Here is an 11,089-nt window from a genome sequence, read left to right as displayed (position 1 = left end):
ACATCGCAGGTACTAAGTGTTACTGTTGGAGTATCGAATATTCTTCAAACCTGTAAACTTGCTATCATACTGCAATCGAATAATTCCTCTCCCCCACTCTCTTTGCAACTTCACATAAAGTCAATCGGAACTCGGACTTTGTCAGAATCTCAAAACTAATAGTTGTCCGTGGTCTTTCCAATACTAAGGAGGGTGGTTGAGTTTAGGAAAAACTAATCGACACTGGGAAATGAAGGCACCTAATTTACTTTGAACCATTACATTATTTTTAAAATTTACTTTGCAAACACTTTTATGAAGAAAGTATAGATAATTATTTATATATATTTAAGATTATAAGATAAGTTTGTTTTTGTTAGGTCACCGTTTTGTTATAACCAACTGATCTGTAAAATATTGTATATGAACAAAAAATAAGCAGTAGCAGAAAATGATATTTAGGATAATATTAGCTATATTATAGAAAAAAAATCAACCACTATTTCATTTATTATTATTTCAAATATATTGAGTAAAAAATTTGATTGTTTCAACTAACATTAATCTGATATAATATTTTTTCCTAGATTAAATTGATACTTCCCAGAATTGCACATGGAGATAATTATATGACGTGATGAAAGAATTAAGATAAATTGATTTTGTTAATCGAAGAAAAACTCACAGAAATTAAGTTTGTGTATACCTCTCAACTACGGTAGCAACGTAATGGACTCTTCAAATATTTTCCCTCTTTTGAGTCTCAAATACTCACGTGCAAATTCTTAGCTTCCTAGGTGTAAAAGATTAGAAAAACCTAGTGCTGAAATATAATTTCTTTTAAATCACTCTGTATGTTTCATTTTTACCTTTTCATCCTAGATTTTATCGTTCCCCTAAGAATGTAAGTAGTGAGTATTCTTCTTTACAACCGTATGCGAATTTTATAGTTTAAATTAGCTTTGGTTCCGTACATTCTGACATTGTTCTCGGTTTTGGTACACTATAAATTGAATCCTTTTTTAACTTTTGTAGTAACTTTCAAACTATATACGTATATATTTTTGTACACATCCCATAAATAGATTTTGACCATAGCTTTCGATCAAAACTAAAAGCATAATCGTAGTCTTACCATGTCAAAAGTTATACACACATAAAAGGGTTTGGCTACGTAATAGAGCCTTAGTGACTCCAATACTATTTACTGGTCGCTGCTCTAGCTACCGATAGAACCGATACATCTGGCGCGTCCTAGCTGCCATGACGTGAGCCTCTTTAGTCTTCAGTCAAACTATCGTGACGCGTTAACTTTTAATAATTGTGCATATCTATTTATTATATTCCTTACAATTTGAAAAATACATTATCACAAAAATTATGCCAGACATATGAATCCTCGATGATCTAGCGTGGAATTTGTAGTAATAGATAGTATAATAGTGTTTAAAAAGAGTGATCTGTATGGATTATGAACCAAACAAGTTACCCGTAGTTATACCCCAACAATTTCCCTCATTGGTGAAATAGAATGTATAATTCAAAATAGTGTAGCAGAAAATGAGAGGTAAGTGTGTTAATATAATAATTAAGTACAAAAATTATGCAAAAATTATTAGTAACACTAAAACACATTCTAATACTCAAAAAAATGTACAGAACAACAAAAAAATATTATATACAAAACCTGACGCAATAATAACAAATCCACCTGAAACGAACCCAACTGTCGCTATCACCAATGACGACTAAATAAAAAAACAAATATGCTAGTAATTGACGAACAAACAAAAAAGTAGATACAAACCGAACATATAAATAATGACTAACACAACCATAACCTTAGTACTGTTAAAACAGTGTTAAAGTAATCGACATTACCCAAATTATGTTTATTAATAAAAATCTCCTAAGACGAATACACAGTTAGATATATTAAAGCATATTTCAACGAATAAATATAATATTTAAGACTCATTTAAATTTAAAAAAAAAAATCACTAGCATTAAATTCGACAAGGGTACAAACCCATTTCATTGGATTTCATTCGTTTACTGATGTACACATCACAAAAGATACATATATATCTAGATATACCTACTGTCGGATTTAAGTTATCCGATTTTTGCCGTTGTTTTTTGAATTTATATAAAGTCGGGGTCGGGGGTCTCATTTCCTGTAGCCCCCCCTTGCCTCGGACACCGGAAGGCCTCCGAAGACCCTGCCACCCCAGCCTAAGCATCATGCTTGTTAGGACCTGGTCTACCCCTACCATCATGCCAGGGCCCAGGACACGCTGGCCAGCTACGGAGGTACGAAGACGTCTCTTCAGACACCAGGCGAGGATACATGGTGTTCACCATATTCACCAACCGCTGAACATGCACAGGAAAGCGGCTAGACGGCGGCGAAGACGTCACACACTCAGATAAGCCAATAAAATATATGAGACCCCAATGGTCTGTTCTGATACTATTATAGATAATAATTCTAAACTATCTCTCATTATCATTATTGCCCCTACAGAGAACTAACTAATTGAATAAAACGAAAATATATGCATGTTGTTATGGGTAGAAAGTTTCTCACGATTTCCAGCCCCCCTTTTCCACACATTAATTTTAATCATAAAATTACACTCCGGACACCTGCAGTATAGCTCGAGCAGGTCCCGATGTAAACACCTACGTACCTATTTATATGTATGTATCAATTACCTATTTCTTCTGGGGGGTATGAAAAAAAAATGGAACAAACTGGAAACACATATATATCCCGAAAACATAATTCTTCAAAATACTATATACATTAAGCACTGATAGAGAATATTATGAATTTATTAAAAATTCTTTATCTGAAAATTCGTACGCCCCATAAGATCTCCTAGCGCCTCGATTTTAGTAGATATTTAGATATTTATTTAGAAGATTTGTTAGATACAGTAATACCAACAACACCATTTTAGACACCCTCTGTATATAGATTTGTTGACCGCGATATCGACTAAGAAAAGTGTAAGATATAGTTTTAAGTGAATTTAACTACTACTCTTACAGATTAAATTTTAAGATATAATTTGAAATAGAAAACAAAATGCCAATTTTATATGTACATTTAATCGAAAAATGGAATGGAGAAATAGAAAAAAAGTGTTGGAAAAAACCTGTTCACTTTAGAAGTGAATACAATACAAATAAACCAATAAATAGACCAAAAAATAAATAATCCGATAAATATTAAAATCCAAAAAGATATTAAATCCATACCGAAAAAAAAAAAAAAAATTAAACCGGGAGCGAAAATTAACATCCCCTGAAAAGTATCAACAAAAAAAGATCTAAAAAATTTAAATTTATTAAATTCACTCTAATATAATAAATACATAAGGCATAATTAATAACACTAAATATGAATAGACAAAAACCTAAATAACTGACGGACTACTTGCTAGACTCGCTACCTCCATTTCAACTCTACTCCATTGCAAAACCTATTCAGTCCTGGCACCAACCTCGAGTTAGTTGGGTCACAACAATATAGAACACGTGTTTAGTATGATATTTATTGGATATTTTTATTGTTAGTTATGTTTTTCACAATTCTTCATATCTACAAAAAACAATTAGTTTAGCTGAAGAGGGGTATCTTTGGATTTATTTACGGTGTATGTATATATTGAATCGTTTGTTGGTGATAGACTTCAAGATTATAAACTTCTTTTGCTTCTACAAAACAAAAACAGATGTTATAGTTTGTTGTTGTTTGTTGGTTGGGGCTTTTGGGCGTAAAACCTTAAGGTCATCAACGCCCACGCTTCTCACACAGATGTTATAGTCTTTAATACAATGAAAGACTAGTACAATAATTACTAATTTAAAACTGTATCAGAAGGTTATTTTGTTATAACACTATGTGTTAACTTTAGAAATTAAATCATTACTTAAAGGTGGGGATGAGTTAGATACTGAATCTTCGATTTATTTATTTTTTGGTCTATTCGTATTCGATATCGCGGTCAACAATTTTATATATTGAGGGTATCTAAAATGGTATTTTGGGTATTACTGTATCTAACAAATCTTCTAAATAAACATCTAAACACCTAATAAAATCGGGGCAATAGGATATTCCATGAAGCGTACGAATTTTCGGATATAGAATATTAAACTAAATTGATAATATTCTCTATCAGGACCAAGAGTAGTATTTTGAAAAATTGTGTTTTCGGGATATTTGTGTTTCCAGTTTGTTCCATTTTTTTTTCATACCCCCAGACGAAATAGGTAATTATGTATGTATCAATAGATAGGTAAGTGTTTACATCAGGACCTGCTCGTGCTATACTGCGTACCCCCCTGACGAAATAACTAAATGAATACATACAAGTACGTAGGTATATGTATATCTGTTGTTATGTTTATATCAGTAAACGAATGAAATCCAATGAAATGGGTTTGTACCCTTGTCGAATTTAATGCTAGTGATTTTTTTTTTTTAATTTAAATGAGTCTTAAATATTATATTTATTCGTTGAAATATGCTTTAATATATCTAACTGTGTATTCGTCTTAGGAGATTTTTATTAATAAACATAATTTGGGTAATGTCGATTACTTTAACACTGTTTTAACAGTACTAAGGTTATGGTTGTGTTAGTCATTATTTATATGTTCGGTTTGTATCTACTTTTTTGTTTGTTCGTTAATTACTAGCATATTTGTTTTTTTATTTAGTCGTCATTGGTGATAGCGACAGTTGGGTTCGTTTCAGGTGGATTTGTTATTATTGCGTCAGGTTTTGTATATAATATTTTTTTGTTGTTCTGTACATTTTTTGAGTATTAGAATGTGTTTTAGTGTTACTAATAATTTTTGCATAATTTTTGTACTTAATTATTATATTAACACACTTACCTCTCATTCTCTGCTACACTATTTTGAATTATACATTCTATTTCACCAATGAGGGAAATTGTTGGGGTATAACTACGGGTAACTTGTTTGGTTCATAATCCATACAGATCACTCTTTTTAAACACTATTATACTATCTATTACTACAAATTCCACTCTAGATCATCGAGGATTCATATCTGGCATAATTTTTGTGATAATGTATTGTTCGAATTGTAAAAACATAGTCTGTTTCGGATATTTTTTTTTCATTGTAGGGTATGAGTATGGAGACCATAAAGTTGCGAAATGTTGCCTAAATATATAGGCCCACAATATTTATATATACCCTTAAATCTAACAATATCGAAGTATTGCTGGGTCAGCTAGGAATATAATAAATAGATATGTACACTTATTAAAAGTTAACGCGTCACGATTGTTCGGCTGAAGACTAAAGAGGCTCGCGTCACGGCAGCTAGGACGCGCCAGATGTATCGGTTCTACCGGCAGCAGCGACCAGTAAATAGTATTGGAGTCGCTACAGCTCTATTACGTAGCCAAAGACGTTTCTGTGTTGTATAACTTTTACACGGTAAGACTACGATTATGCTTTTAGTTTTGATCGAAAGCTCTGGTCAAAATCTATTTATGGGATGTGTACAAAAATATATACGTATTTAGTTTGAAAGTTACAACAAAAGTTAAAAAAGGATTCAATTTATAGTGTACCAAAACCGAGAACAATGTCAGAATGTACGGAACCAAAGCTAATTTAAACTATAAAAATCGCATACGGTTGTAAAGAAAAATACTCACTACTTACATTCTTAAAATTACATTCTTAGGGGAACGATAAAATCTAGGATGAAAAGGTAAAAAGGAAACATACAGACCAGTTGGTTATAAGAAAACGGTGACCTAACAAAAACATACTTATCTTATAATCTTAAATATATATAAATAATTATCTATACTTTCTTCATAAAAGTGTTTGCAATGCAAATTTTAAAAATAATGTAATGGTTAAAAACAAAGTAAATTACGTGCCTTCATTTTCCAGTGTCGATTAGTTTTTCCTAAACTCAACCACCCTCCTTAGTATTGGAAAGACCACGGACAACTATTAGTTTTGACATTCTGACAAAGTCCGAGTTCCGATTGACTTTATGAGAAGTGGCAAAGAGAGAGGGGGGGAGAGGAATTATTCGATTGCAGTATGATAGCAAGTTAACAGGTTTGAAGAATAATCGGAATTCCAACAGTAACACTTAGTACCTGCGATGTTGACATAACGAATCCAGAAATCTTGATGCACAGCATCGTTTATCCGCGTTGCATCGCCGGTTGAGGAGAATTACTAACTAGCCCGGAGTCTATAAAAGTAAAATAACTCCAATATTATTTTGTCTCATATGTTAAATAAAAATTTAAAATTGAATGCAAAACTTAATTTTTAGTTCATTTGTTTATTAATATTGGTTCATATTAAATCACCCCTAATATTAAATAGAACCTTTTATAACGTAGATTTGAATGATTAATTGTGTATTAGCCATACACACTAAATACACCAATAATACATTTTTTTTTTACATTTTTACACAAATAGTTTTATTTAATGTAGATTTTTCAAAATTATGAAAATAGTTAAATTAATGTTCTGTTTCACAAAAATGCTCGTACACTTACAAAGGACTGTGTAAGAGAAATATTTAAAGGCCACTGCATGCGCCTGCATTTGACATCCTCAAAATGATTTATTCGTCTCGAGGTTGTCGGATGTCCAGGGATGCCCCTGTCACCCGATTTTATAAAGAATTGAACTGGCTTTACTCCTCCTTTCGTCGTAAATATTTCCTTGCTTCCTTCCTCTACCAAATTATCCAATCCCGCCGTCCATCGTACATCACTGATACCCTTCACTTTAAATCCTCAGTACATTCCCGCAATACCCGCTCACGGCCTTCAGACTTATTTGTAACTGCCAATCGAACCGCAGCCTATTCCCTCCTTCATTCGTAGTTCTAATGCCCTTTCAAACTTCAAATTCCGTATCTTCGACCACGTGCTGTCCACCCAATTCCTGAAGAATAACAATTGACAAGGTCTATATATTTTCTGTATTTAATGTTTTAATTTTTTCTTTTATACTTGTAAATATGTATATTAGCTTGTACCTTTTAGCTTAATTGTGTTTGATTTTTTTCTCCTTTTATTTATTATCAGAAGTTAGTCATCTTATGTTTTATGATATGACATATAGTTTTATTTTATTTGTTCTCTTTTTATTTTATATACCTTTGTTAATTATTGTGGTACATTTTTATCTTTCACTGTTTTATTATATTTTATGACGTTTTATAATTTCATTTCTATTTTGTACTTTACACTAAGACTTTAAAGCCTAATTTAAAAACATCTGTATATTATTCGAAAGGAATAAATAAAGATTATTATTATTATTATATTTTTGTGATTAAGAGTATAATGTAATTCGTGATCATATAATTTCTTTATATTAAAATTAGTATAAAATAACTTTTTTTTGGTTTGAGATCTTAATTCGTTTATTTTCGAAATTTCGAAAAATCGACATTAAAAAAACTAATAATGCAAAAAATATTTATCATGCGTTTTGTTGATATCACCAATACTAGACTAATTTCATTCGACTACTTAAAAGAGATATAAATCTCAACATAAAAACATATACACGGGTAATAGACATCAGAATAAATACCATTACCTTTTCAACAGGTGATTAAAACAAAAGGTATTTCGTTGTCATTTAAATTGCATATATTGGACAGTAAATACGGCGAATCTGTTTTCAGGGCATTATAGATTAATTTCAATTTGCACTCAGTTTCGGTTCCGGAAAACTTTATTCTTGTAAGATAGGTGAAAGTGTAGAAGCCGTCAAGTAAAGGCTAGAAAAAATTGGAAATGTGTATTCAACTTTTATAGACTGGTACTTTTCAAGTTTCATGTTTTACTATAATTACTAAGCAAAATTTAAATTATAAATTTCTAAGAAAAAGTAAGCTTATTTTTTTAGATCAATAAAAAAGAACACACCTCAAAAAGGATATTTATAACTTTAACAGGCTCATTTCCCGTATAGTATGTTTTATTAAATTCAGTTCCCATTGCTAAATCAAATAAATTACGAATGGGCAAAATTGGATTTCCTAAAGTCGTACAGCTCCTAATGTCATTAGACTTTAGTACAGGTTTTCCATCCTCATTTCCATTAACTTCAGGCTTCTGTTGGAATGGAGCTTGTTGCAGTACCTTTAAAATAAAATAAAATAATTTTATGAAATTAATTTTTACGTTATTTTTTTTGTAATTATTTATTTAATGTAATTTACAACTGTACAAAATAATACAATAGGTAAATATGTAGTATGTTTCATATACACTTGAAAATCTTGGGAAAGAACCACCCATTGGTGGTACTTCAAACATTAATTTAAATTAAAAGGTCCCGTGGCCATCTTCTTTTCAGACGCCTCGGAAGATTATCAGGGATTGTTAAGGATGAAAGATTAAGAATTAATGGGTTAGGATGGTTAAGAAGTTTGGAATGAAAAGACGCATATCTGTTTTGGGTCAAATCTGCAACGAATGGGATGTTAAGGTCTTTGTGAATGAGTTTATTTGTGACGTAATAAGGAGCATCAAGGATTTTACGTAAGTAGTAAGAGTATGGGCGAGCTGGTGCACTGATTTGAGGAGCCAATCAGAAGCCAGCATTTTGATGACGTCACACATGGCGGGAGATTTGAATTCAAATATTCGGTTCGACCCACCCTTAACCACTCACGTGGTCCGTCACGTGATCAATAGGAGGCTAGTATTTGGTCACGTGACCCCCAGGCGGGAGATTTGAATTTAAATCTAGTTCGACATAACCTTAACCACTCACGTGATCATTAGGCCACGCCCTTTTAAGTCACGTGACTGCCACCAAGGGCTGAGTGTACCCGGCCGCCATTTTGTTTTTGATAGCCACCATTTTTTCTGAGGGTCTCGCGTCCTTTTTGTTTTCGTTCACCACCATATTGGCAGGGGCTGAGTTTACCCGGCCGCCATTTTGTTTTTTTATTGCCGCCATTGCATAAGAGGGTCTTGCGGCCTTTTTCTTTTAGTTCAGCGCCATATTGTGAGGCTGAGTATACCCGGACGCCATTTTTGTTCATGTTGTTTGAGAGGCTTATTGGTTTTTGAAGAGGCTGAGTCTACCCAGCCACCATTTTGTTTTTTATAGCCACCATTTTACTATGTGGGTCTCGCGTCCTTTTTCTTTTCGTTCAGCACTTTATTGTGAGGCTGAGTCTACCCGGACGCCATTAGTTTTTTATTGTTGCTATTTTTATTATGAGGGTCTCGCGGCCTTTTTCTTTTCGTTCTGCGCCATATTGTGAGGCTGAGTGTACCCAGCCCCCATTTTCTTTTTTGATCGCCGCCATTGCATTATGAGGGTCTCGCGTTACCCCCACCACCTATTGATGGATCAGTTACGCACTTTTATACTACAATCAGTGGCTGAGTGTGCCCGACCACCATTTTTGTTTTTTTATGACGTTTGAGAGGCTTAAGTTAAGGCTTTGGCAGAGGCTGAGTGTATCCAGGCCGCCATTTTCTTTATTGGTCACCATCATTTTTTATGAGGATCTTGCGACCTGTTTCTTTTCGTTCAGCGCCATATTGGCATGGGCTGAGTCTACCCGGACGCTATTTTGTTCTTGATCGTCGTAATTTTTATTATGAGAATCTCGCAATCCTCTTCTTTTCGTTCACTGCTATATTGTGAGGCTGAGTCTACCCAGACGCCATTTTGTTTTTATGTCTGGGGGCCTTTTTCTTTTCGTCTCCGCCATATTGATCACGTGACTTATGGAATTGGCGGAGGCTGAGTGTATCCGGCCGCCATTTTCTTTATTGATCACCATCATTTTAGTATGAGGGTCTTCCGACCTGTTTCTTTTTTATGGCATCGCGACTTTTTTCTATTCGTGCAGCGCCTTATTGTGAGGGTGAGTCTACCCGGACACCATTTTTATTATGAGGGTCTTGCGACCTTTTTCTTTTCTTTCACCGCCATATTGGCATGGGCTGAGTCTACCCGGACGCCATTTTGTTTTTATGTCGTCACCATTTTTATTATGAGGGTCTCGTGTCCTTTTTCATTTCGTCGCAGCCATATTGATCACATGACTTATGGAATTGGCAGAGGCTGAGTGTACCCGGCCGCCATTTTCTTTATTGATCACCATCATTTTATTATGAGGGTCACGCGACCTTTTTCTTTTGGTTCACCGCCATATTGGCAGAGGATAAGTGTACCCGGCCGCCATTTTCTGTTTTGATCACCATCATTTTATTATGAGGGCCTCGCGATTTTCTTCTTTTCGTTAGCCTTCATTTAATTATGAGGGTCTCGCGGTCTTATTCTTTTCGTTTGCCGCCATTTTATTGCGAGTCTCCCGAACATAACAAAATCGGACCTTGACCTGCTAAGCCCTTAAACATAAAAAATGAGAAGTAATCCTTCTTAATACCCCTCATTGTTTAATCATTCCGACTTTGGACCTTAATCCCCTCTAGATTTGTTACTATATGGGACTTTTTAATCTCTCTTATATTTTAATTCTTTTAACGTTGAACTATAATATCCTTTATTTTAGGTTCCTCAGCGGATATCAACAAAACATCATTTAATTCCCTAAGGATTGAATTTTGAACAGGCAATACCTAAAACATAACACAGATATTGGACTCGGTTACCATCTTTGTTAGTTAATTCTTTCGGTCGAAATGAAGAAACTTAAAACCACTAATAAATTACATATAGTAGTAGGATAAGTTACGTCATTATTATCAGCTTATGATATGATAACATAATTTTAATATTAAATATTACGGCACACTCAGCCTCTACCAAACCCGTAAGTCACGTAATCAATATAGTGGAGAAGGAAAAGAAGAAGATCGCGAGACCCTCATAAATAAAATGGCGGCCGGGGACACTCAGCTTCTGCCAAAGCCGTAAGTTTCTCAAACAGGAAACAAAGATGGTCGGGCACACTCATCCCCTGGATTTAGTATAAAAGTGGGTACCTGATCTATCAATAGGTGGTGGTGATGACGCGAGACCCTCATAATACAATGGTGGCGATAAAAAACAAAATGGCGGTCGGGTACACTCA

The 11,089-nt window shown here is 33.8% G+C and overlaps 1 protein-coding gene and 1 long non-coding RNA gene across 3 annotated transcripts in view; one reads left to right on the top strand and one right to left on the bottom strand.

Annotated features, from left to right (window-relative positions):
* LOC106686970 (uncharacterized) overlaps positions 1 to 814 on the top strand; it is a 16,346-nt gene extending 15,532 nt beyond the window's left edge. For both annotated transcript variants that reach the window (XM_067052080.1, XM_067052079.1), the window contains exon 4: positions 567 to 814. The gene's annotated coding sequence lies outside the window, so the exon portion shown is untranslated. The remainder of the gene's footprint in view (positions 1 to 566) is intronic.
* A 7,172-nt stretch (positions 815 to 7,986) lies between these two features.
* LOC106686971 (uncharacterized) overlaps positions 7,987 to 11,089 on the bottom strand; it is a 7,942-nt gene continuing 4,839 nt past the window's right edge. Inside the window, exon 2 of the long non-coding RNA XR_001344095.1 lies at positions 7,987 to 8,168. This is a non-coding gene — a long non-coding RNA (uncharacterized lncRNA). The remainder of the gene's footprint in view (positions 8,169 to 11,089) is intronic.

The sequence above is a fragment of the Halyomorpha halys genome, unplaced genomic scaffold (assembly GCF_000696795.3).
Source record: "Halyomorpha halys isolate HHAL.00 unplaced genomic scaffold, Hhal_1.1 Scaffold900.1, whole genome shotgun sequence".
NCBI lineage: Eukaryota > Metazoa > Arthropoda > Insecta > Hemiptera > Pentatomidae > Halyomorpha > Halyomorpha halys.
This window is presented reverse-complemented; position numbering and strand designations above follow the sequence as displayed.